The sequence below is a fragment of the Anser anser genome (genome assembly GCF_964211835.1).
Source record: "Anser anser genome assembly, chromosome: 4".
NCBI lineage: Eukaryota > Metazoa > Chordata > Aves > Anseriformes > Anatidae > Anser > Anser anser.
Genome location: NC_139724.1, coordinates 46,681,232 through 46,708,026, shown reverse-complemented (window position 1 = coordinate 46,708,026; position 26,795 = coordinate 46,681,232). Strand labels below are relative to the sequence as shown.

The following is a 26,795-nucleotide window of genomic DNA, read 5'->3' as shown; positions in this document are numbered from 1 at the left end:
TCTGCCACTATGTGCTCTCCCTGTTCTTGGATTCTTTCATGGGCATCTGATGCTGGCCAAGGAAGCCCTGTACTAGACTGCATGGTGCTGTATACCCTGTTACAGTTGGTTTTACTTTCTTAATTCCATAGTGCCACACTCAGCTCTAGCAAAGTCACCATCCCTGGAGGTCTTTAAAAGACATTTAGATGTAGAGCTTAGTGATATGGTTTAGTGGAGGACTTGTTAGTGTTGGGTCAGAGGTTGGACTCAGTGATCTTGGAGGTTTCTTCCAACCTAAATGATTCTGTGATTCTGTGAAACCCTCTGTAGCTACTTTCTAGCAAGGGAAATAAAACTCAGATGTTATCAGGCTGAAAGAGGTAACTGTCACAAGACACTGGAGGATATTGATTTTTCCATGTGACTCCACTTCAAAAAAGAAAAAAAACACGCAAAAATCCTTCTCACAGTATATATAAGACCCAGCAACTTTTCGATCAAAAGAGATAAATAACACAGAACTTCATATGTTTCTTTCAAATATAAGCTCAAAGCAATAGCTAAAAATGCAAAATGCAGCCATTGCTCTGCTAAGGCACAGCCACGATTCTGAAACTGTGTGTACCTCCTTATGGCCCCTGGGATATTTACCTTTTTGTTATAGGGACTAATAACTGTAGCTGTAAAAAAAAACAACAAAACAACAAAACAAACAAAAAAAAACACACACACTTGGAGCAACTTCAACTCACAAAAACTGACCATGACTCAAGAAACTACAATATTCACTGATACTTGCAAACTTGAATACATCATGTGTTCCTATGTGATTAATTTTTAATGAATGAATGAATAATCCTGTTATGAAAGCAAGTGTATGACCTTTTCTGCATCATGTTACAGTGTCTGAGATTGCTGCCTCATTGCCCAGTGAGTCATTAGTGGAGCTTCACATTCTATAGAGGGTTTGGATTAAAACAAGGAGGAAAAAAAATGCTTTTAACATTAGTCATATTCTCAGTGATTCTGGAAAGCCAATAGGTAATTACACTCTCACCCTGCAGACATATATACCAGGAGATCCTATTGGCTGGACTCATTATGTTGCTATAATCATCTGTGACCGATATGTCAGCAGGCCCGTACTCAAGACTGAACGTACTAATAGGAAGCGAAGAAGGGACGGGAAGGAAATCTCATTCCTCACAAAATTTACTGCATACACATTACTTCTCATACACGGCTCCTCAACTTTCCACCGCTAAGACCATAACTCTTATTAGTCACCCTGGGCAGAGCAATCAACCACTGAAATTTATGAACAGGAATACATTTTACTATTTATTATGTTGTCCTTGCATGCAGCTACTGCTGATAAAATATGAGAAGTGTGACATGCTTTAATGGCCTAGATCAATACTCACATTCCTCTGTACATGAGATACAACAAATGAATCACAAGACCAGGAGTGAGAATACCTTTCTGTAGCACAGAGGTTTCCAAGACTGTATATCCAGAGCAAGAGATTTGAGTTTGTGTTTTCCATAGGGCATGCCTTCATACACGGAATTTATACAAAATTTCCTTCACTGCCCTCAAAGTTATCACATGTGTAGCTTCTGGTTTCTTAAAGCAGAAAATACGTTCACACTCAACTACCCTTGATTGTACCTCATCAAGCACTAGCTGGCAGGCTATCACTAGATGCATCAGACGTGCCAGCATCAAGTGAATGAAGACATGGCTTGATGCTGAGACTTGCTAGTGATCTGAGTGGTAGGCGCAAGCATAAGCATTTAAGATTTCTTTACCCTACATCTGACTATCTAGTATTACATTGAGCAAAACCATCCAGACTGGGGAGAACTGAGCAGCGCTGATGCAAGAAAACATCCTGAAAAAAACCCAGGACGGCATCTAGCTTGGTAGCCAGAGATTGCAGTAGCATCTCAGGGAAGAAATTTTTTGATGAAACGACAACAACGTGATCTCAAATTTTCACTGGGATCAAAGTCTCTGCATACCAGAACCACTAAAAACATACAGGTCTCAGCAGCAAAGATACTGCAATCTAGTTCCAGGCAAGACCCAAGTGGGAGACACTGAAGCAGTAGGAGCATCTTTACCTTCTGCGCCTTCTGCCTTCCCTTCACTGAAGAAGCTCATTTCCCATCTTCTCCTCACTAGGAATGCACACGCTTGCATGTGTACTTGTTCTCTCATTGCCTTTTTCAAGTCTCACTGCTGCTGTGTCAGGACTTCATCTAAGAGGACAACATGGCTCTGGCAAGTCCTTTATCAGCTCTTCTTTATCAGCTGCATCACAAAGCACCACTGCAGATATAATAGACCAAGAGCTGAAAATCCTCTTGGCTGCCCAGTGGCACAGCTCCCAGGTTAACCACTGCCTGGGACTGTGAACTATGCCCATGGCCTGGCCTCCACCTGCCCTGACACTTTGCCACCCGCTTCTTCAGCCCTCTCCAGTCGCTCTCCCATCAACAGCCACTCTTCCGAACAAAGCGGGCTCGTGACATGCCCCGAGTTCAGGAGCGAGCTTCCCCTTCCCCTCAGTCCTGCAGGACTGCTTGTTGGTAAGGAGGATTAACTCATTGTTATTCAAACAGCTCTCTGAAGCCTGAAAGGATTAAATCAATACTGTTCGTGTAATTACTGGGAGCAGAGAGGAAACAGCCCGATGAGAGTAGACAAAGCAAACTAGAAAAGCAATAGCAACTGCACTTCTCCAGCACAGCCTCCTGCAGCGAGTCTTCCTGCTGCTCCTTGAACCCCTTCCTGACCCACAAAGCCATAGTGTCAGCACTCAGCGAACAACCGGGCAGCCGGGCGCCCCGTCTTCTCCAGCCCTCCTTCAGTCCCAGAGCGCACAAGGCTGCCAGAGTCGACTTCTGGACCACAAAAGGAGAGCCACCGTTTCCTTGGTGGAGGCCCAACAGATGCAAGTTCTCCCTCGCTCCACATGGATATCGCCTTGGCCTGTCAGAGCAGACTGAAAGCTGCTGGTGGCAGCCTGGAAGAGCAGTGTGGAGCCTCAGGGCAGTTCCGTGCAGCTTCGTACTTCAGAGGGACTAAGGAGCCAGCTGCCCTGCTGCTACACCTCGGCCTTCATCACAGCCTGGGCAGGCAGGGCTCGCCTCACTCCAAAGCCAAAGCTGTTTGGTCCAATACACCAACCCAACGCTGAAGCAAGCCTCCTGAAAGGTGCTGCAGCTGTTTGATGTGCTTAAGCCAGTGTTGCTGGTGCTCAAACAAAGCAAGTCCCCACCCCAGCCCCAGTACTGTTCTCAGCACCTGCCACATTGCTAAAGGCTGTACTCTGAAAGGCATTCACGTGTCCTACAGTAAATCGACTGGAAACAAATCCTTCAGATCCAGACTATGAAAATATCCTCAAAAATAAATGAACATGTCAAGATACAATTTAAAAAGAAATCAAGCTCCAGCTGAAGAGATCACAGAACTGCTTGCATATAAACATCAGGAGGTTAAAACCTGACAGGGTATGGCTGCAACCTGGAGGACGAACAGAACCACGGGACATATCCCAGAGCCTCATCCTGCATTTCTGCTGATTTGGTTCTCCTGTGCAAACACCTCACATGTGCATAACGGGTACAGCAAATGTGCTCCCTATCTTCACAGGCATGTAGTTTATACTCAGGCTCCAAAAGGCCAGAGTTATTTATTGCTGCCTGCTATTGATATTTCATTCAGGAACAGAAAGAGAACATGAAAAATATTAATGAAATTGCAGAAACATTTCCAGTTATTTAAAATATATATATATATATCCTGTTCTACTTCAGCAAGAGAGGGTAATTTATCAGTTCAGCTGTCACATAAAAACCTTCTTGAAAAATACTAATGTTCGAAGATGAACATTCATGAATTATTAACGTTTCCTGTTTTGAAAATGTGTTTGACTCATTTCATGCATTTCCAGCAGCAGAACCCCTCTCCTCCTTCACTGAAAACATTCCCTCTCCGCACAGCAACTCATCAGTCCCCGAGGCTCTGAGGAATGCCCCTGGGAGATCACTCCTGGCACTGTACATTTATCTGAAGTGAAACTGGGCTACCCACCTCTGTACACACCGCAAGGAGAATGACGAAGTTACAGAACAGTGTCAGTACACCTTGCTATTTTAGCATCCCTGTACCTTGAACATAGGAAATAACAAAGACCTGACCCACTTTGCGTAGCGTGACAAGCACATGGGGGGTACCAGGAATTTGTGACCCCCAGTGTCACCCAGCTGCACACGTGCTCTGTCCTCTTAACAAGCCAGATCAACAAGGGCTGCAGTTTGCCTGAATTTTTCCTAACTTGGCTGCCAATTAAGATTGAGATACATATGCCCAAATATCCTGTCTTTTTTTTTTTTTTTTAAGACCAATCCTTTGGGCTCATCAGCATTTTTTTTTTCTGAACTTAATTTGTTGCTGTGCTTAAAATAGATGTGAGCAAAAACAGAGTTGATATTTTCAATATCAGTTTGAATTAGACCATCTGCTTGGCAAGAGGTTTCAGGACCTTACAGAGAATAAGGAAGAACTGAAATTTCCAAGAGGGTTCTTAGTAGACAAGGAGTGTGCATCTACTGAGAAAGAGTGTTTATTCTGTTGTGCCTATGCTCGCATGTTAATTATTCTTGGAGTAACTAGGGAAAGCACTCGTGTGAATAAGGTAATTATTAAGGTTAAATCCCAGCAGAAACAGCTTACTTTTTACTGAGATAAGCAATGCTAGCAATTAAAAATTCACAAGAATCACAGAAGCAGTCCTAAAACTGAACTCCTGGAAGAGAACGGAGCCAGGTAAAGACAGAATTTAAGAATAGCATTCTGGAGGAAATATTTATGGAAAAAGAAAATGAAAAGAGCATGCAAACTGCAAAGATGGAACTGACAAACAGATTTGCTTAGTGATCTTAGCCCACAGGCAGAAGAGATGAGCTCCCAGTCCGGCCTGGTGACCAGCTTTCCAGTGTACACCCAGGTCTATTTTTAACACTTCCAAAACCTGTTGTAAATACCCAAGCTGTAAAAGCCCAATGTGTCGATGTCAGGTACCTACAGCTCCCAGGGACCTTTTTTTTTTTTTTTTTTTTTAAAAAAAAATCAGGCTTTCAAAGCCAAGCTGACTGCCCAAACATTTACTTTTATCAACGCATGCTATTGAAAATGCAATGTGCTCCTGGAACGTCTTGCAGCAGATGAATTAGTCAATGTTTATGATGTTCTTACAGTCTCTTATACCATCTTTTCCTTTGTAGCTGAATGTCTTCATTCTCTGATGCACATTCAAAGAGAAAAAAACCTAGCCACTTTCTAGAGGCATTAAATTAGACTGATACTGGAAGCAGCTCTGAATTATCACAGGATGAACCTCCAGGTGACCAGTATGCAACACCATGCCTATTATTATCACCAAAAATGAAGAAAATCTAATCACAAAGAGCTGAGTCCAGTGAAATGCTTACTATTTGCCTAACAGAAGGCAAACAACCTTTACCTCAGGAGGTAAACAGCCTTTTGCCAGTAAAAGCAAGTGGTTTTTTTTTTCTTTTTTTTTTTTTTTTTTTTTTTTGCATTTGTTTTTGATCTGCCTTTTCTTTCTGGAAAAACTAAAGGAAATAGAATTTAAGGTAGCCACCTCACCACAGTGAAGTACAAAATTCTTCCTTCTCAGAAATCTATTTTCCTCGGTTTCAGTCTGAAAAAACAATAAAAAGCTGTTCCTTAGATAAATGCCAGTGGTAAAACAGCAGGAAGGCATGTAACGAGTCACATCAAAACTATCTGTAATACATTCCCAAGTCAGAGCACAACCTCCCAACCTAATTCAAATTCAGGTAGATTTGCCTATAAGTGATGGCCTTGGCCCTGTATCACTGTGAAAAATGATGTACATTCTAGAGAATAGACAGCGAGTAATACTTAAGTACTGTCTACGTTATGCAGTACCAATAAATTTAACATATTTTATGAAGATATACATACTAAGCTGTAATAGCTCAGAATGAACTTGTAACACTCCAAACAGTAAGCAGCATGTTAAGATTGAGATCCAGTTGCACTGTTATGCCAAGTACCCATTGCACCAACAAAGGGGGCATGCAGAAATAAAGAATATTCTAGGCAAACTCTAATAAGTCATGGAAGGCCAGGGCACCTTGATACAGGCATAAATCCCACTTCAGAGCACTTTCATTTTGTGGCTCTATGGTACACAAAACTACAAGTTCCATGGCAGTTTCATTTGGAGGAAAATTAGCTGTCTCATGGATTTAAGAGGAAAAAATTATGAAAACAAAATACTATTTAGCCATGGTTTTACTTGTTTGATATGAAACTGTATTAGACTGTACCCAGGTTCGTATTTTCTGTATCAAATTTTCATGATGGAGACAGAAAAAGCCATTTAGGGCTATGGAACAGCTTGCTGAACTGAAACGTCAGTGTTTGTGAACATAACTTGAAAAGAACAGTGTGACTGGCCAGTTAGCCAACCTGCACAATTTACACCCCCAGTTTTCCAGAGCAGAATGACAGAGGTGCTCAAATTGGGGGGACCCTGCGACATGTCACAGCCAACCTCCCTGCTCAAAGCAAGGACAGTTGTTTCACTTGTCTGCGAAGTTAGAATGCTCAGTCCCTCCTTGGTCTGTGTTTACACATTAATGCAGCAGCTATACAACTAAAAATACTATTTCTCTAAAAAAGCATAAGAGGCTTAGTTTGGGAGTACAACTCTGTGGCCATGAGCAGATTATGCTATAAATTCTGCAGCTACAGAGCAGCTTATTTCTCAAACAACTCAAATCCAGAGTCTTTCCCTTCTGAAAAGCTTTCTCCCCTCCTAAGCTCTAACATTTGTCAATTAATTATTCCTGTAACAAAGATGCTAATAAAACTACTCATCTCAGGAGTGCAAGGAGGATTTAATGCAGCATCGCTGCGAACTGCAAGTATCACAGAATCACACAATCATAGAATGTTAGGGATTGGAAGGGACCTTGAAATATCATCTAGTCCAATCCCCCTGACAGAGCAGGAACACCCAGATCCTTTCACGCAGGAATGTGTCCAGGCGGGTTTTGAATGTCTCCACAGAAGGAGACTCCACGCCTGTCCCTGGGCAGCCTGTTTTAGTGTTCTGTCACCCTCACCATAAAAAAGTTTTGTCTCATATTTAAGTGGAACCTCCTATGTTCCAGCTGACACCCATTGGCCCTAGTCCTATAATTGGGTGTCACTGAGAAGAGCCTGGCTCCATCCTCCCGACACTCACATTTTTTTCTACAGTTTTCTGAACTTAGACCAGATGGGTAAGGAGTTAGTAAAAACAAGTCACGCTCCTGTTAGGTTCTTGTATCTGAGTAAGACAAAGAAGGATGCACTGAAACACAAAGGTTTATATTCAGACCAACAAACTGACTTAGCGTTGCAGAAAGTAAATAGAGGCCAGGAATTTAACAGAGATTTGAGCCTTAGATAAAAAAAAACAGGCTGTCCAAGTCTTTAATAGCTAATGGCTACAGCAAATAAGATGTTATGGCTTAGGGCTTGAATTAGGGTCCTCCTATTTGAGGCCTACTGCACAGATAATATCATACATGGTTACTGATGGATACTTACACTTACACTTATTTGTGTGTCTTTCACAAGAGACCAAGAGAAGCAGATAAAAACAGGCACAGCACTCCAGTGTTCTGGATTTGTTGCAGATGACACTTTGCATCTCTGCTGCACCTATTCCAGCAGCATTTTGGAGCCTCTACCATTTCAGGAGACAACCCCCGGAGGGACCCACAGTTTATTACAATGTGCATGGACTTCTGAGGGCTGGGATTTAGCATTGTCATAAATGTGTATGAAACAATTCCTACCTTTGGTTCCTTTCCCAAGTGTGAAATGCCCAGCAGGAATCATATATGCCATATAAAGTCTACCTTCCCAAGCCAAGTGGCACAACACTACTCAGGTGAAGCTAAAACAACAACACTGAAAAAATACCACCCTGTTCACTGCAAAAATATTTTCCGGCACTGGTTATCTTTTTGTACTAAATAACAATAAAAAAACCAGCATAAGATACACTGTGTTTTCAGTGGCCATCACTGCTTCTTTAATTGCAATTGCAGAGCTATAATTCTACTTACATTTTCCACTCTCACTTGGTGAAAGGAAATAGGGAATTCTCAGAGTTTTCATCACACCATATCTTCGGAGAGACACAAGAGAATATGGAGAGAGAGTAAAGAAATATTTGGTCCTACTTGCTGAGCAGGAAAGAATCCAATGATTTGAGGGGCTCACAGATTAGTGCTTTACATCAGACACAATCTAGACAAGAAGAGTACAACATTCATTCCACATAGAAGGTTTCAAATGCAATTTTTCATAAGCTATTCATTAAAAAAAATAAAAACAGATGAAGAGAGAAAATGATTCATGGAGACCAACTAATACAGTAAAAAAGTTTCATAAGTGCTGCAAGTGGAAGGCAGCATGCCAAAGTTTCGACAAGAATACCAAGACTGTTCTTCATATCACTGCAAAGTAAGCTGAAGGTTTAACATAGGGTTCCCCTCATAGCACACTTCTTTTAGCCAAGGAAGAACTTCACTTAGTGCTTTGATAAGAAAAAAAGGACCTCAAGAAACATAGTGGGCAATTTTCTAGACTCAAGAGTTGGGAAAACAAAAAGCCAAACTGGTTGTTCTGCAATTTCTCCCTCTTCATCCTAACCAAGACACAGAAGCACCAGCTTGTACATCTTTCTGACTGCAGTGGAAGGCTCCCTGTTATGTGTAAACCGCTATCTGGAATCTGTTCTGCCAGGAAAATGCACATGGAACCATGTAAAGCATGGGCACCACAATTGTAGAGAAGAGCTCCGAGCGTATTAAAGCAGAGACAGCCTAGGTATTTCAGACAAGCAGGTAAAACATCTGCCTCTCCTATTGTCAGGTAGCTTTTAATATCTACAGAAACAATGCCAGGTCAAATTCCTCATATGAAACCACAATTTCACAGGTTCTGAACCCAAACGTAATCTGAAATGACATGGTGGCCTATATTTTTTCTTGTGCTCCAGCTCCCCTCAGAGTTGGGCAAAGGGGTGAACAGCAAAGATATTAGGTCCAGTAAGCCACGGGGGCTACGGGCAGTGTAGGGAAGAGTTTAATTTACCCGGGTACACCACATGTATGGAGGATTTCTCACCCAAAACACTACCCTTCATAAGTTACTATCTACTGGAGCAAGAACCAGCTGAGCATCCCTGAGCAAGTTTTCTGCATCCCAGGAACTCTGTAGTGAGTAATACTAGAAAGCAAGGGACAAAGACTCCACAGTAACTTAAATAACAAACGTTCATGTTACTTAGAGTTTGGACTGGAAGATTCAAGATGTGTACCAGAAAGGGATAAGTTGCCAAGATCAGGGTAAACATGTATTTTACCCAAGTTACTTTTACTGAAGAGTTTAAGAAGTGCAGGAACACAACCTTATCCTACTTTTGACTCCCTAAATTTAAGTGAAAGACAAACTCTCAAGCTTTGCACCTTATTATATATTTTTCAAAGATACTGGAGTCTGTAGGCTTGCTCTTCTAGTATTTTTGACTTCTTCAGCTGTGCCTCCCTTACTTGAGCTTCCCCTCAGCTGGAACACCTTCTCAAGTCCACATTGGCAGGCTTTCTTCAGCCTCCCAACAAAATAACAAGGTAAACACTCTTATTTTCTCCAGCACCTCACAACTGGTGAGTAATCGTACTCTTTGCAAATCATTGTTTGCATTTGCATAGTACCCATCCGATTTAGACTAAACACTTGGAGAATATAAACACTACTCATTTTGTAAACCTCCAACAGGCATGCCACCAGATCAGTCTTCTTTAGCAATAATAATCACACCCCTTCATGTGCCCATAATACGGTCATCTGAAGACGAGAGAGCTCTTAAGGGAGACATTAAACCCAGACAGCCTTTTTGTTCCAGGAAAATCTCAGTGGTTTAGCATGTGCTCAAGGCAGAAATGCTTCCCAGTGCTCTGAAGAAAAGACTAGTGGAAGAAAAACTGTGATGTGAATTAAGAAACAAAGTAATGAGAATTTTCAGAAATGACTGTTTCTAATTTATAGTGGATGTAAAGACATGAAGAAGTGAAGTTTCAAGTTCCAGGTAAGAGCATTGCTGACAGCTGCTTTAATTACAGCTAATTACAAAGACCCATATGCAGATGAACTCGCTGTCTTGACTGATAGCTGATGTTCTCAATAGAACCAGAAACATGCCCCAATCCTAAATTATTCACATTTGTTATATTCTTGTCATTTTCTCTCTTCTTTCCCTTACCTTGTCTTTTTCCCTCATTTTGGGGTATTTCTACTCTGCAGCATACCAAGGAAGCACCAGTAACACCCTGTCAACAACAACCTGAAAAACAGCACAGCTGCCTCTTTCTCTGTTCCTGTTTTCAACAGGTTGGGAAATACCACCATCTCTTATTTTCTTGAGTCTCCCAAAGGTGATGTGTGGAGAATACAAGCGTAAGCAGAGAGCACTGCTGTTTACTTTACAATGCTTATTTTGAAAAAGTGCAATGAAAGACACTGGCTCCCTGTACAATAACTACATTTAAGCCCTGCTTCCTAAACAAGAGCAGATGCCCAGGGAATCAAATAAGGCAGTCCCTAAATATTTTCTGATATCATTTCAAGCTCCAACAGAAGCTGCATATAAACACAAATCAACTTATATCCAACTGACCTGGCATCACATGCGAGGAATTATCCAGCTGAGAGACTGCTGATTGATTCCCCTTCCCCATTTCAAAAAGGTAGTACGAGCTACAGCAAAATGCAATGTCACCAAGTTGCTGCAAAAACAATTTGCTGTGCATGAAAAACACCTGAATTCAGAAGAGAAGTTTGCTTTACATGGTCTCCAGCTTCCTGCATACTACAGACTAGAGCATACTTTATCTTACAGTAAGTAAGCCCTTTGCAATAATCTGCACAGATCACGTATTTCCCAGGATACGTCTATGACTTATACAGCAAAATTATTAAAAGCCAGGACCACTGACACTGTGCATGGAGGAAAGCTCATAACAAAAGACGGCTAAAAAAAGCCTTCCCGCCATCCCTCTTGCCCACAAAGTACCATGTGCTAAACAAAAGGATGACCTAGCTGTTTTTCAAAACCAGGTTTATGTCACTCCTCAAATGTTCCTTTACACATATTTTATGGGTAAGAAAACCAAGACACCACCAAAACAAATGACATGCCCACCCAGTGACAATGTCAGGAGTAGGGACCTGGGAGTTTTTATCCAGCTATGGAAGGCACTAAAAATTAATTATTTTTGATACAATTTCCATTTAAAAAATGCAAATGTAAAAAGAACGTATCAAATCCCTAGACAACAGATACGTTAAAGAAGATTGGGTTTTGCTGAAACCCATCCTTCTCAGAGCTGCCCCAAAAACAAAGCAACAAAATCCAATTTTGTTTGCACAGCCATGTTCTTTCTTTTCTATACCAGTTTTGAAGCTGAGCATTTTGCAGAGCAGAGATGAGCAGTGAACAAACTAATTCATTTCTCTGTAATACCTATTATTTTCTCTATCATCCTTGTCTTTTACTTTCTTTTTAAAGCTTTTTATTTTTCTAAGGCGTGTTTCTGGGGTTTGGTGAGAAATCAAAAGTTTGCATGAAAAATAACACTACGTTCTTTGAGGGGCATGAAGTTATAAGCTGGGCAGCAATAGGTGAATGGTGGTGGGAAATAGGAAAAGCAACACAAGTTTTTTTTAAGCACAATGGTAACTGTAAAGCACTTGTAAGTGTGCTGATGAAAGTCACCTTTTCCCCTCTTAACTCTTTGTACCTCTATCAGCACCTTTTATACATCATTCTGTGTCTCCACTGATCCTCTGCCCTCATTATGCTTTTCTCTACAACATGGCAAAGAGGAACGCTTTGTGTTACTTAAAACCTACAAGTACTAATATTTAAGCTGTGGCCTTAAAAACAAACAGAAGCAAATCTGATAACTGATCCTGATTCTCAGAGGAAATACTTGACAAGAGTAGATTTTTTTTTAAACTACATATTCCATCAATTTTCCAGAATCCATTATCTATTAAAGCTCTTACCGCTTTCAGAAGGATTGCATTTACTATCACTTACATTTATTTACTTTTTTTTTTTTTTTTTTTTTTAACTGGGGCTAACAGTCGAAGTATCTTCTGCTTTTTTTTTTGGCCTACCTAGCCATCACCAACAATCCTGGGAAAGCCACAACTTTCGGTGATTTTTCAGCATTTCTTTTCCTTTGTGTATCAACACGATTCTGAATTAGAGGCCAAAGCTTCTGAAAACTAATGCATGCACTGACTCAAAATTGAATGAATTCTCTGAAATAGCAAGTGAAACACTTCAGCGCATTACTGGGACCGAAGATTTAGCAGACTCAGTCCTACCCAAAAGCTGTGACTCATCGCAGTTCCCTCTTACCAAGTCAGGCCGTCTATCTCACAGCAACATTGGATCTGCAGGTAGCACATCTCAGGAATTCACAGTCAAAGCCACTCTTTCAGCAAAAGAACATTCAGGGAACGGCGTTATGTTCTGCCCACTACCCAAGAAAAACAGAAAAATTTCTCACATGCAACAGACTTGGCAGACCAGGTATATAAAGTCTATACACATTTGGGAATGTCATGATGTCAGCACCGAATGTAACCTATTTCAAGTGCCCCAGTGCTGAACCATGCTGCTTATCCTCATATGTGCAGCGTAAAGAATTCACATGCAATTGGCATCCTTAAAAAACTTCTGGGTGTGTGTCTGGGGAGAAGTCCAGTGCTTGCTCTTGTCCTATGCAAATGACAACTTCTTCAAAACTCGAGCCCCCTGTATCTAGCTAACAAACACCACGGTCTCAGAGAGGCAGACTGTTGTAGATTTTATATTAAGCATATCTTTCCTCCCAGAAACTTACAAAAGAAAGGACTTCTGGGGAGGCATGCAGCCTGCCCTCCCCTCCATTATCCATCAACTGTAAACTCCACCGTCTCAATGGCTCTAGTTGCTTGCGGCTTCCTGCTGGAGCTGTTAGAGACCTGTGATGCTGAGAGGAACTTCATGAGACACAAAGTAAAAACAGAACAGAGGTTTTTGTTTGCAATCATCCAGGCAAAGCACAAACCTCTGAATAAGCACAGGAGGAGTCTGTCTTGCTTTCTGGGCTGCCATCACCTCTTTCACAGCACAGATTCACAGGAAGTTACATAGCTATTAACACAGCATTTCTCTAACTGCTGATAGAGGGGTAGGACCAGACCTGAACACGATGACAACGACGCTGCTTAACAAAATTAATTCCCCATACAAGCTCTGCACCAGTGTTCCCAGGCTGACCTGGAAGCAATGCCAGGTACAACAGCTGGAACAGCATTACCTCCTCCCAGCATCACCCCACCACTTTCTGAACGCCAGCCCAGCTTCCAACGACATACGGGGACGCAAGAAGAGAAATGCCTCACTTAGTGTTATTTGCCATGCACTGACTTAACAGGCAGCCTACAAGTATAGCTGCGGGAGGGCCACAACCAAGGATGTCAAGCTTACCTGGTCACATTACGCCATGAACTTCATTCGCTATGTTTAGTTTTATCGAAGTTGGAGGGGAAAAAAAGTAGGCTACGTTAAGATACAAGAATGCTTTGTGATTTTCTGCAGCTGTTCTCACCATTGCTTTGCAAATGAGTTTAATACAGAACGTCAGCCAGAACTATATTTAGTCCTTGTTAGTGTGTTAGCACTATCATGATTAATCATTCTTATCATATCAGCATATGGGCACTTAAAGATGAACTGAGAAGAGCTGCACTGTACCTGTTACTGCTAAGTCATCTGTATTATCATTTATACTATTATTATACTCCATATGTATTATAATATCACACATCCTTGCAGGAAAGCATGTTATAAATGCACCAAGATCTTGAGTTTGTAGAAATTTAAATAGGGGCCTAAAGCAAATACTGGCATAGAAATAAACGTGTATGTAAGACATTGCACAGCATCTGTAGCTGCATCCACAGAAAGAAGTAATACTGAAATTAGATTTAGAGGTCAAATTTATCTAAAATATAAACAGCTAAGTAAGTCATGTCCACAGAGTGCAGCCTATCCTCACCCACACAGTGTCCAGGCTTCGAACCATCATGCAAGACGTCATTCATTCATGAACTATGATTTTTTTTTTGAAGGTTCACTGACTGGTCTAATAACAGGCCTCTTCTTCTTTCTGTCTTTTAAGATGAATGAAGGCTTTAGTCACAATCATTTCTCCCTCACAGGGAGCTCACTACAAATTACAGCTACAAAAAACAAAGTACAAAACACCTTTATAAAGCATTTCTTTTCCTGGACTGGCTCTCTTCCTGTTACTGTGTCTCCTGTTTTACAGTGCACTTACCACAGTGCAATCTGAATACTTCACTAACACCTTTTTTCTGTAGTAGCTCACTTCTTAAGCACAGATTTTCCTTTTTACAGTTTGTTTTCACCAACGAGTAGGTGGCCCTGAGATGCCTTACCAGGGAAGGGAGTAGTCCCGATGGTGGAGTTTTGCATTTTGCTGAGGTGATGCACTTGGAATTGTTCTCAAGTCCTCCTGGGGACTGTTGCCAACCTGGGGTCACTGCTCAAAACTGCTGCCTGCCCAAATTCCACGTCTGTCCCAGTGGAAGACAGTTGTCAAAGAGCTGGACGTGCAGGGTTAAGCAAGCCCGGGCCTGAGTGAGCACATTTGGGGATGATTTATTCCATATTACCATGTTCCATTCCAAAACTGCACTGCAAGTCACCCAGAGATGTCCATTTTTTTCTGCTTCAACTAGCTGTGCTCTTTCAAACACTCTTCAGCCATTTTAAGGTCAGTGTTTTCACCCCCTGGTGTACTCTGCTGCTTAATAAAGCCTAGAGATCAGTACCATGGATTGTGATAGCCAATGAGTGCAAGATCCTGGTCAAATCCAGGTAGAGAACATTGCTGCTGCTGTGGACCTTTAGGTATAGAGAACAGACCAAAGGGCACATAAGCAATATGCAATACCTTAATCCTTAAATGTGCCATAATGCAAGAATAAAGAGTTTTTGTTCTGGATCTTCTGTCTGCACAATGCAAAGGGCTGGCAAGAAAGGGAAAATTCCGTATTTGGAGAAATTAAGAAGTCTTTTGAGGAAAGGTGAATTAAAACTCCAAAAACATTAGTTTTGAAATACTGCAGAGTAGCAATTTGAGAGGCAATGAAATCTTATCAATGGCATATAGGTGAGAAAAGGGTGCATTACAAAGACATATCATCTACTCTTAGAAAATAATATGGCCACTACCATACTCAGCCCCATGAAAATACAATAGCTCTTAACCATCCTTTTTTTTCTTTTTTTTTTTCTTTTTGTCTTGCCTACTCTGAATTTCATCTCTCTCTGCCTTGTTGTATGGAACAACTGGAGTGAGCCTTGGAAACTAGGGAACTGGGAAGCAGAAGGCAACAGCTTTGCAAATTCTCCTATTAATTTATTCTACATGCTGCTGAAAAGGCTCTCAAACAGCTTGGCAAAAGGGGCACTTCAGACCACTGTACGGCCCATTTATCTCCTTATTCCTTTGTTTTCTACAAAGGGTTAGACTGTATGCCACATTTAAGGTATAAACTTCAAAAGGAACCAACAGCTGTTTCAAGCCTTTAGGACACCTTGGCTATCACTCAAAAATGGGCAAGTCTTGCTACGTATCCAGCGGTCTCCACTTCTCCACAAACTTGGTCCCTGACCATGCTCTACTTTCTGCACTGTCCTGGCAGAGTCAAGTCCGTGGCACCATCCACTCTGCAAAGGCAAGAATATAAGAGGAATAATCTTTCATTTCCCTTTTTTCCCTACGCATTATGTTACACTTCTCTCACCACCTGGAGTTCATTTCTGATATTCCTGGTAGCCCAACTATAGGAAATGCTGATGAAGGAGACACCAGAAAATTACCCAGTCTATATTCCAGCCTGACAGCAGGATCCACTGTGATTATTTCTGACAGGCATTTTCCTAATGTGCTCTTCACACTGGAACATGCCCTTGCAATTCACATTACATTCAATAGATATATTCCTGTTTACCATGAGTAAAACCTGCAGCCTCAGAAGAACAGTGCTGATCTCTGAGGGTAGGCTTACACACGTATAAAAATTCACAGAAGATAAATATACTCTAGGCCAAATTAATCACTGATAGAAAAGTTAAGTGGGGTTATGCCCACCTCTAAAATGAACCAGTACATGTCCTCTATAAAGCTGTTGAAGAGTTTTATCTGTTAACGAAGAGTCTGTATGTTTAATATTCTCTCATGACAGTTGCTTTACACATGCCAAATAATATTTTAAACAGCTTCTGCATTTTAATTACCACAGTCTGATGAAACACAGGTCTAATCAACCTGACCAGGACACCTCAGTACTTCATTTAGGTCAAGGAGTTTTCTTACCCAGTTTGAATAAGCAGAGAATTCAGGGCCACGAACACTTGACTGCTGGCTCCGCAGCCCTTCCTTCCTTCTACACTACAGTTTGAGGGAAGTTCACCGATGCTGAGAGCCAATGCCTCTGTGTGAGCATTTACCCCTGGCTTTTCAATGCCTGCCAGATCTGGACAAGTAACCAGTAGTTTCTTATTTTCAAGTCATCAGTGTCACTTGGAAATTAACTGTAGTACCTACTAAAATCAACATGGGATGGGTGCCTACCATGAGAGCTCAAAGAGCATCTCTGGAGGTGACACAACAGCATGTGGTAGCTGAGCAAGCACCCAAGTGTGAGGATGGCCCCCAACACCCACCAGAGCACTCTACTGCCATTAGGGGACTTCAGAGCTGCTCAAAACCCCGCTGGGGCTCTCTTCAAGCACAGGTCCCTACCCCAGCCATACACTGGCACACCAGCCAACTCACACACGCGGGATGCGAGTCCCACAGGACCGCAGAGTGATCCAGAACGAGTCGCACAAGGGGCGGGGGGGGCAACCAGCAACCACTCTGCTCTGACAAATGAACCTATTTGTCACACACCATAGGACACCATCCCTAAAAGTAACAGCAATATGCTACTAGGGAAACAATATTTTACTGGATTGCAGAAAGGACACGAGCTCTGGACTAACTTTATTCCTTAATCAATTTACTAACAGAGCATACTGCCTTCAGTGCTTCATAGGTGAAGAAATGGGCAGCATTTGCTGTCAAACTGACACGTGAAGGTGAAATACTAAGCACGCAGTGGGGTGTTTGTGTTTTGGGGTTGTTTTCTTTGGTAGACACAACACTTAGGAGCAACACAAACAGAACAGGACATCAGACCCACTGGTAGAGTTGCCAGCACCTGCCATTCACTACCCCTCAGCCCCGAGGAACACTTAACAATACAGTAAAGACATCTCTGTCGTAGTACACTTAAGCAGAACACCTTGTATCATGCTGTGTGTTGAAAGGGGTGTTGTTGTATAAATGAAATTCACAACATCAGCAATAATGAACTGGATCTTTAAAACGCTCATTGAAGCGACATGGACACCTGCAATTCTCAGTTAGAAAGGCACGTTAAACCTCACAGAAAGATGCTTCCATTTCCCCGACATTTCAGTGGATTCACACCTACTCCTGGCTGCATTTCAATGAAGATAAAAATAAACACCATGTACGCTACCCCAGCTCCCCAGCAGGAGCACTTCCATGACTGGGGATGGAGGAGCTTTCTGAAGCAGAACTTCTCAAAGACGTGCAGCGTCAGCAGAGCGCGCAGCAGCTGTCGCTGCTGATGGGATGGAACCTGACTTTGCAAGAAGGAAACTTCCAGGAGAAAGAGGAGAAGGCAAAGGGAGAAAAGCCATGTGACCACTGCGAACTGTACCAGCAGTCTTCCCCAGGCAAATTTCAAAATTGAAATGTAAGGATGATTTTAAAACCAGGCACCACCAGTTTGTTGTGTTAAATTATCCTCAGCAACAGAAATGTTTCCCTCATTGGTCCCTAGCAGTGTAGCCCTTCCAGCCTCTGGTGCATTACCCTCAAAGTGCGCTGCCCAGCATGACCAGCTTTTGTTCTCTTCTTTTCCTTAATACATTATAGGTATGAATGCATGCTGACATACTTAAATGGGTTCTCTCTCACTTGTTCAGTAACAAACCTTCTGCACTAAGTTTTTGCTAAAAAATCCCTGCTACTGCAAGTGAAGGCTTACTGAGGAAACTTCACACAACAGTTATTTAAGATGATTTTTTTAAAGTAACTTCAGAACTCTGCAGGTCTTCACCCAGAAGATAACCTCCCTATCCCACGTTTCCTTAGTCCAAGTTCTGAAGAAGTTAATTTCTTTTTTTTTTTTTTTTAATATATATATTAACTCTAACCAACTAGCATAAACCTTGGATTTTTAACATGCCCTTCAATAAGGAGGGCCTGGCAGACTGAAGGATCTCATCAAAAGAGAAGGAAAAAATCCAGATTTTTGGTACTGTCTACCTATTTCAGAAGGAAATAAACCAAGGCGTAAGTGTGAAGGACTCGAAAAATACACTTGCCGGTGGGGTTACATCTCCAGGCCCACAGGAAGCATGCTGTATCTGTCCTTCAAATAAATAAAGCTTAAAGTAGAAAATCACCAAAAATACCTCATCCTGAATAACTGTCCAAAAGTAACATGGATCACCTTTCTGTGAAGTGCTGTTCAACACTGGCTTTTAGGCAACGAAAGTTCAAGGAGCTGGCAGAATTAATAGTCAAGAGATACCAATGTCTTTGCAAGGAATACTAAGAGCCAACTACCTGCAGTTATGATGGACTCAAAGCTTTCAAATCACCGTCATCAGATGCTGTGCGCATGTACAACTTCTCTGAAGCAAAGTGGGAAGCCATCGCTGCCAGTGAAAGGACCGTTACTCTTTGCAACACAGAGACCAGAAGTAGAAAAGTGTATCCATTTTAATCCAAAACTCTAATTTCTTTATAAACTGTACAGATTTTAGTAAGAGGAGGTCCATAAGAAGAATTCAGTTCAAGTTTTTTCCTCACATTCAAAGGGACGGCATTCACGTTAGAAATGAATCTACAGCTTTTCTACCTCTACAATGGAAAGAATTGCATCAAATGGCAAGGTATCTTAAAACATCTCTGACAAAGCAAGCAAGGGTCTTTGTCCCTTACTTCTTTGTATTGTTGGGCATGCACAGTCTTGATGCATTTGAGCTTATCAAAAGGTTCTCAACAAAACAAAAAGACCCCATTCATTAAAATTCTGGCTGCGTACTGCTGTTGCTACAATTGTCTGTCTCATGCAACGACATTGTGAAGTTCAGGGACAGATGAGTGAGGACATCAAAGCCAACTCCCTTTGAAAAGGGAAGGGTTTGATAGCTTGCATCTTTTCTCTGTTCTGTACTGGACCCAGACACTAAATCCACATGCCTTCACGTCACAGGCAAATGCAAATTCCTATTTTCCAAGTTTCCTGGCAAATTCCTATTTTCCAAATTCCAAAGACCATGTCTCAAGTCAGGTCCCACTCTTATCTGTTGAAGCACTGAAAGCAAGCCTGAGTTCCAAAAGGGGTTTTGCACTCTCACATGAAATTATCAGTATGTTCAGACTACGTCCATGGAGCCCACGAGCTCTGGCCCAGACACCTCAGGCACTGCTGCTAAACAGCCATGCAGCACACGGACTGAATAATAAACAATAAGAGTAATTTGTAAAAATTATTAAAAAAGCTAAATGAAAACAGGCAGGGAAAGGTGCTCAAATAGCAAGGCACCTACAAATGCAGAAAATTAAAAGGTACCTGCAATGACTAGACCCAGAGGAAAAGAAGTAAAAAGGCAGATGAGTGTTTTAATGTTACTCAATTTTACCAAAAAGGCTATCTTGTCAATAGAAATGGACAGCAACACTGCAACATGACATTATCCATTACCTAGTGACGTAAAATATGTACATGATCTAAGCATGTGTTGGAATAGGCATGGATACAAGTCTATCTGTAGGACCATACCACTGGTTTACTACCAAAACAAAAAACACCATATACAAAAACACCAAGAGAAAGGAGCCTAACAGAACCTAAGTAGGGACTGCAACAAAACCCATACCAGGGAAAGTAGTGGAACTGTGAGGCCATCTCACCACAGCCATAGGGATCTGACCCTAGGATTATTTGAAGTTTTAACCAAATTTACAGCTTAACAGCCTTAAAGAGATGAAGCACTGAACAGGTCATCGTGAAGCTACATTTTCTAAATCCAAGCAAACAAAAAAGAGAGACAAAGTAGTAAATGAAAGGTGAGAAATGACTACCCATAGCCTAAGCCTAGAAAATACTTAGGTGCATTGTGCTCATCTCCCAAAAGGCTTTCACGCTCAGGAAGAGTAAGTTAGCAGGGGGCGAAGCCAAGACAAATATTTCCCTACAGTCAGACACTGACAGCAATTGCTGACCCTCATTCCCTGAAAGTCAGTGGCATCTTGTCTTGTATTTAGATAACGGAGATTAGAGGTTTCAACCTTAGGAAAAATTGTTTTGTACCAATTCAGTAACTTCATTTCTGATTATACAACACATTCGCTATCTCATGAAACAACAGCATGCCACACTTTGTCTGGTATTGAGAGATTAAGTTCACTAAGTGTCTTTCTAGTGATTTTACTGGGCTCTGGTTGGCAGTAGAGGCCTCACATTTACAGCACCAAACTGGCACCCTCCAGCTAGGTTTGACTGTCCAGCTTCAGCAGAGTAATAGCTTGTCTGAAGTCTTCTACTTCATTGATGAATGTGCTCAAAGACTTTGCACAACAAATCTAAACTCAAACTGGAAACTGGTTAACCGATAAGCCCAGCTTGAAGCTACAGCATGCTTATTTTAAGCAGCTCTCTTTGCCCTTCCAAACAGTGTTATGCATGTAAAAAATTCTGTAATATTAAAAAAATTATCACCACTTAAAATATTCTCTAATATCCAAGACAACTGACCACGTTTTAGAGTGAAAGCAGAAGTAAGGCATGCTAATCTAGACAGCAAAAGTCCCCAGGGAAGTCTTGGCCTTCCTTCACTGATGCTGTTCTGCCCTGTCCATGGTGGGCAGCCAACAGTCGCCATTTTATGGTGAACTGCTGGTTATTTGGCAATTATGTGGGGTTTGTTTTGTTTTTAAAGCCCTTACCTTTTCAGTCACTTAAGGACCACAATTTCATCTTTGATTAACTATATAAATATACAATAAATTAATCTATTTTAATGAAGTCTATAATAAAATTTCAAATATTACATGAAAGATGTATGCCTATTTAGAGAGATCTATAATCTAACTTTAGATACAGATCAGTGTGTACGTATATAAATATATATATATACACATTTATTTATAAAGGCCTTCTCTACCACTGGGGTGCTAGAGTTTAAAATGCAAAATGGAATGTTACAGAAAAGTTATAAAAAAAACACTGAGAAGAGATGCTGCACCAAGCAAGTGTAGAAGAGCACAGCAGCTGTGTAGATGCCAGTATATGAAGCAGCATCACATCCAGCTGCCTTTGATTTCTCCAAAACGAGACACTCACTGGAAGTTAGATTTACCAATCAAGTTTTTTTGCTGCTGGACATCCGGAGCAAAACTCATTCCACATCACTCACACACAGCATCTCAAAAAAAACCCAAAAACAACACACGCAAGTCGTATAAAAAGCTCTGTCACTGATGATGTTCAAAGTTCCATTTCTTAGCCAGTTTCACAATCTCGAAGTTGTAAAGCTTTTTTCTTTATTTTATTTTATTTTTTTAAAATAACTTGAGGGGATAATAATGTAACTACCAAAGCTGTTGTATGGCTGACACGATCAGATGTAGTTAATCACTAGCTCACCCTCTAGGTGCCAAGGGCTGCATGAAGCATAGGATTAGAAATGTGATTGAACAATAGTGTTCCTTAAGCTGTCTCCTCTTCAACTCTTTGAAAAGTTATTTTGCATAAGAAAAGTAGAGTATCTAAAAGCTAAAATACCTAAGTTAAATTACCAGCTCATAATTCATGTAGCCTGGGTCATAATTCTGGTCTCCTTGGAGCTCATTTTACTGTCAGGTTCTCATCTTCTCTTCATGTGGTTACCATAGATGATGAAGAGGTAAAAAGAAACAAATGCAGATTGACTCAGGGGCTGCTTAGGTAGGTGGGCTGCGACCCTGTAAATGCTAAACAAGATTTTGTTAACTACTTGGAACAATGAAGGAAGCTTCAAGCATAATCAAAAGCAAAACACTGCAGAGTTTTATTTCCATTTAGCGACTCTGTGTTTGAGGGCCTCTCAGGCTAAGCCAGCATAGCACCTGCCTGAGAAATGACAACTTGCAATCCACGTACATTTAAAAGTTTTCTGCAATTTATTTTTTCAGTAAGAGGAGAAAAACTACCAAACCACTGAAGTTACTTTTTCATCTGCTACAGCTGGAGTAGTCTCCAATAGACTCATATATAGGCTATATATATATATATATATGACTCCAGCAGGTTAAACTATGCATTACAGATGTATTATTAGTAAGGAAGTTATACCAAATTCTAGGTCACACCTAGCAAGTGAAAAAGGCAAGCATGTGAGATGGCATTGCACTGAAGCTCTGTAAGTCCAGTGACTCAGCCAAAAAACTGACCTATCAATACACTGACTGCTCATGCAGCTAGCTCACGTGTCCCAAGGGACAGCCAGATCTGGAGTTACCGTAATTCCTTAGCATAGTAGCTCATTAAAACTGCATAGGAAACGTTAGGGTGGACAGTCACAGACAAGTGATAGTGCCCCATCGTGTCCCCCAGTCCCATCTCCTCAGCTATTTCTCATCTATCCGGGACCTGCGGCCAAACAAGACACGATGAAATGAGAATCAGTCAGCATCAGTAACCATCTTCACCTTCAACATTACCAAGGGCTACTCCAGCACACCAAAGCATGCTACTGGATGCACACCAACATAGCTGAGGTTGGAATAGAAGAAAGAACAGCCTGGAAGACAAGGCTGCTGGTGTGTGATGTTGAAACTGAGCTTGCCTCAACAACTGGTCCTGTGCTGGCACTGGATAGGTCCTGTACAGCACAAGTGCCTGCTCACAGCTGCGCAACCCTTTGCTGCGCCCCATCCCGGGACTTGCCATAAGCCAGCTATTGCCTGCACAGAAACCGCACTTGCACAGCAGTGATTCCCTAACAATGAATACTACCGAGAAATGTGCAAATAGCAAACATTTCAACGTCAAGGTTAGAATCAGACTGTTTTTTTCAGGTAAACCAAGAAGCTGGATTTCAACCACTCAGGAAGAAGAGACAGGTCAGTCTGAAACCTAAGTGGGTGACCTACATAGCATGCACATTAGATGAATGCCAATCGGCTGCCTGCTCTATCTTCCTTTCATGGGGCTATCTTCCTTGACAAAAAGTCATGCTGGAGCTGACAAGATCCCTGTCTGTGCAATAATCGATGTGCAGCCTTTATAGTATTTGTAGTATGTTTTGCCTCAAAATACCTAAATATGCATTTTTCACTGTTTTTAAGAAGAATGCTTTACAGTTCAGAAATCACAGGTTACAGTGAGTGAAGAGAGCTCTGTCTCAGTAATTCCAGTTGGCTCCTCCATCAGTACAACCTAACACGACAGCTTTCACAATGCATCACCTTCCTGAAACATGAATGCTATCTTTCTGAAGGACTGCGACGATGCTTAGCATGGTTGCCAGTCTGGATTACAAGGAGCAGACCACTACAGTACTGACTTGCTCAGAGCAGAATACTCTTTGGGCAAATACAGCTAACCTTTTGCAAAACCAAAGACCAGAGAAGCAACGGTCAGAACTGCGGCAGTCATCCATCCACCTATGAGATGCAGAACAGGTAGCCTTCAGAGATTGGAGCATCAGCTGAGAATTCTCTAACTTGAAAGCCAGCAGAATTGGCTAGTACCAGGCAGAGCAGCCAAATTTTAAGAAGAGACAACCAGAACTAAGCCACTGCAGAGCACATTTGTCACCTACCTTGCTGACAACATCATTTCCAGGACTGATTATCATGTTCTACGCTACCACCTACAAAACATTCAGCTTGCCATCCAAGGCTACCTGTGGGTTAACTGTAGTTATTTAGCTTTATGGATTTTAGTAGCAAAATCTGTTATTTGGTGGTGTAACTAGCCGTATGTTCACCTGTGTTTATTAAGAACCCAGAACGACGCAACAGTTGAACAAGTCCTTAGCTGTTGCTGTGGCCCAGCACCACAGACTCCCACAGCTGTCAGAGCAATGAGAGAATGCTTCAGCTTGGTTCATTGCAGAACCATCATCTCCCAAACAACATACAGCAAATAAACCAGATGATGGCAATGACAAGTGGAAAACGGAAGTTATATATTGGTTCTATGAACTGGGTACCAATCTATTTTATTTTTAATGCTTACTTATTATGTTGTTATTGTTGATAATGATATTACAACTGCTACTTTTGCTACAGTGACCAAAAGGGCAGGTCAGTGCTTTGCAGAGGAAGAGAATGAGGCATCTTTTGGCCATCATAAGGGGCCACATGGCTTCCTTTTGTTCTTCCATGTTCTGTAAGGCTGCACAGGTGCGCTGCCCAAGCTCCCAACTCACTAAACCAAATGGTTTAACCCACTGAAGGGGGCAGTAAGCAGAATTTCCCCAGCTGCTGCCTTCACAACAGTTGATTCAAGCTGCCTGTCAGCCAGAGCCAGAGCTACGGCCTGTACCGCTGAAACACCTATATGCTCTGATTTAACACAGCCTTAGAAAATAAATACCATGAGAAATTAGGTGAACAAATTGTTAGTGTTACCATACTGATCAGGGCAAGTTCTCAGTGGAATAAAAGAAAAAAGTATAAAAAACAAGCAAACAATAAATAAAACAAACAACAACAAAAAAACCCACCCCTTTCTTCCACAAAACTACAGTAGGGGTAAATAATTTCTTCTAAAGAGCATCACTTGAACGTCCACCCGCAAAGAAGAAAATCTCTCATCCAAAATGAAACGCGTCAAACAAAATGGTTCTTTAAGCTAACCCATGTTCCTCTCGCCACCTCCCAACCCTATTGATCAAGCTGTGAGAAGGCACCGTCTCTGTTCCTTCCCAGTCTGCTGAATGTACCAACTTACCACATCCTGCTGGTTTATTTCCTCCTCATGGGTAGTGGATGTGCTGCCCGACTACTCAAGGCTTTCTGTGGTTTCCATCTCTTCCCCATTCCCTCTCTGGGAACAGCACACATCCTCTCTGAACATCAGTCTCCGAATACACTTTGCTTTTGTCTCTCGAAGGTGGCTAACCGCTGGCTGCCTGCTCTCAGCATGCAGCCCAACAACACTCCTCCTCCTTCTGACTTCTTTCTTACATCCTTGCCTGCTTTCGTGGCCACAGTCAAGTGTATACACTGGAAAGGCTGTTTTAAACAACACCTTTCTCATTTCAACAGCACAGTTTCCGTGTTTTCAGAAATGACACCCGAGCATTGTCTACATCTACCTCCCCAAATTCTGTGCTTTTCCTGAAGTTTTTCTTATCATGCTTCTTTTCACGCATTTTTGTGCATTTCTGTTAAGGCTAATTGTATGCATTTTTCTCCATTATGACAACTTTCGGAGGCTCTTTTATGCATTTTCCCACAATTTTGAATGTGTTTCTATGAACTACATACGAACTTTTGATATCATATAGCATCAAAACAGTCGAAATGGCCTCTTTTGGCCATACTGATGCTGCAAAAGACTAACATACACAAGAAAACTCTACAGAAAACGCCTCTGTAACCTTTGGGAAAAAAATAAAGTCCTGTCCCTTTACTAACAACTGCATGCTTTGGTGTTTTAGATATGTGTACCTGAATCCATTACGTTCCATCTGAAAAAAGCTTTTCTTTCCTTAATTCTGCATAGAGACCATGTTCTGTTTCCTTGTGAGCTGCAGCTTTCCCAAGCTGTTTGCTCTCTTCAGAGCATCTAGTTCCTGATCATTTCGGGTTGCTGCAGTACATAAGGGTGAGGAATATCCTTTCAAACTACAACTAAACCCCTACAAATCCTGTTAGGGTATGACTTGAAATTCTATCACATCTCCTCTAAGATTAGAAACTCCCAGCAAAAATCACACTCACCAAGCACAGATTTGCTCACTGAGCATTAACATGGTTTTCCACCCACTAGTGAGATCCCAAGTCCTTTGCAACCATACATGAACATAAAAGAATTAAGACTCTTTAGTGATACGTTAAAATTGTCTGCTTTAACATGTAAATTTTCACTTAAGTCTGTTTTAGTAATTTCATGCACAGTAATAAACTTCAAAATTTGTTAGTACTGACTCTTCCTATCCATCCCTTCCCAAGGAGTTGCAATGTACCCAAATTAGTGTTTTTTTTTCAAGAGTATTTTTTATGATGCTGCATTTTTTATTATTTTATTTTTAACCAGCAATTTAGCAAATGTGTATTTCAGGCTGTGTATTACAAATCTTTGTCATTCAAGCTTATATTCCTCTCACTGTTCTTACCACAATGCCTACAAAACAAACTCTAGCCACAAGCCAGCCGTTGTCACTATAGGATTATTTGTCAAAAGCAGTGAAATCACAGTTCTGTACATGAAGAAGGAAGGAATTTGACTTCTTTCC

The 26,795-nt window shown here is 41.4% G+C and overlaps 1 protein-coding gene across 16 annotated transcripts in view; it reads right to left on the bottom strand.

Annotated features, from left to right (window-relative positions):
• MAPK10 (mitogen-activated protein kinase 10) overlaps positions 1–26,795 on the bottom strand; it is a 155,178-nt gene that overhangs the window by 70,718 nt on the left and 57,665 nt on the right. The window contains exon 1 of one of the 16 annotated variants that reach the window (XM_083833873.1): positions 25,286–26,207. The exons of 14 other annotated variants lie outside the window; for them this stretch is intronic. The gene's annotated coding sequence lies outside the window, so the exon portion shown is untranslated. Of the gene's footprint in view, positions 1–2,109; positions 12,517–25,285; positions 26,208–26,795 lie in introns of those variants that run through there. One more of the 16 variants, XM_083833874.1, reaches the window with a different exon arrangement.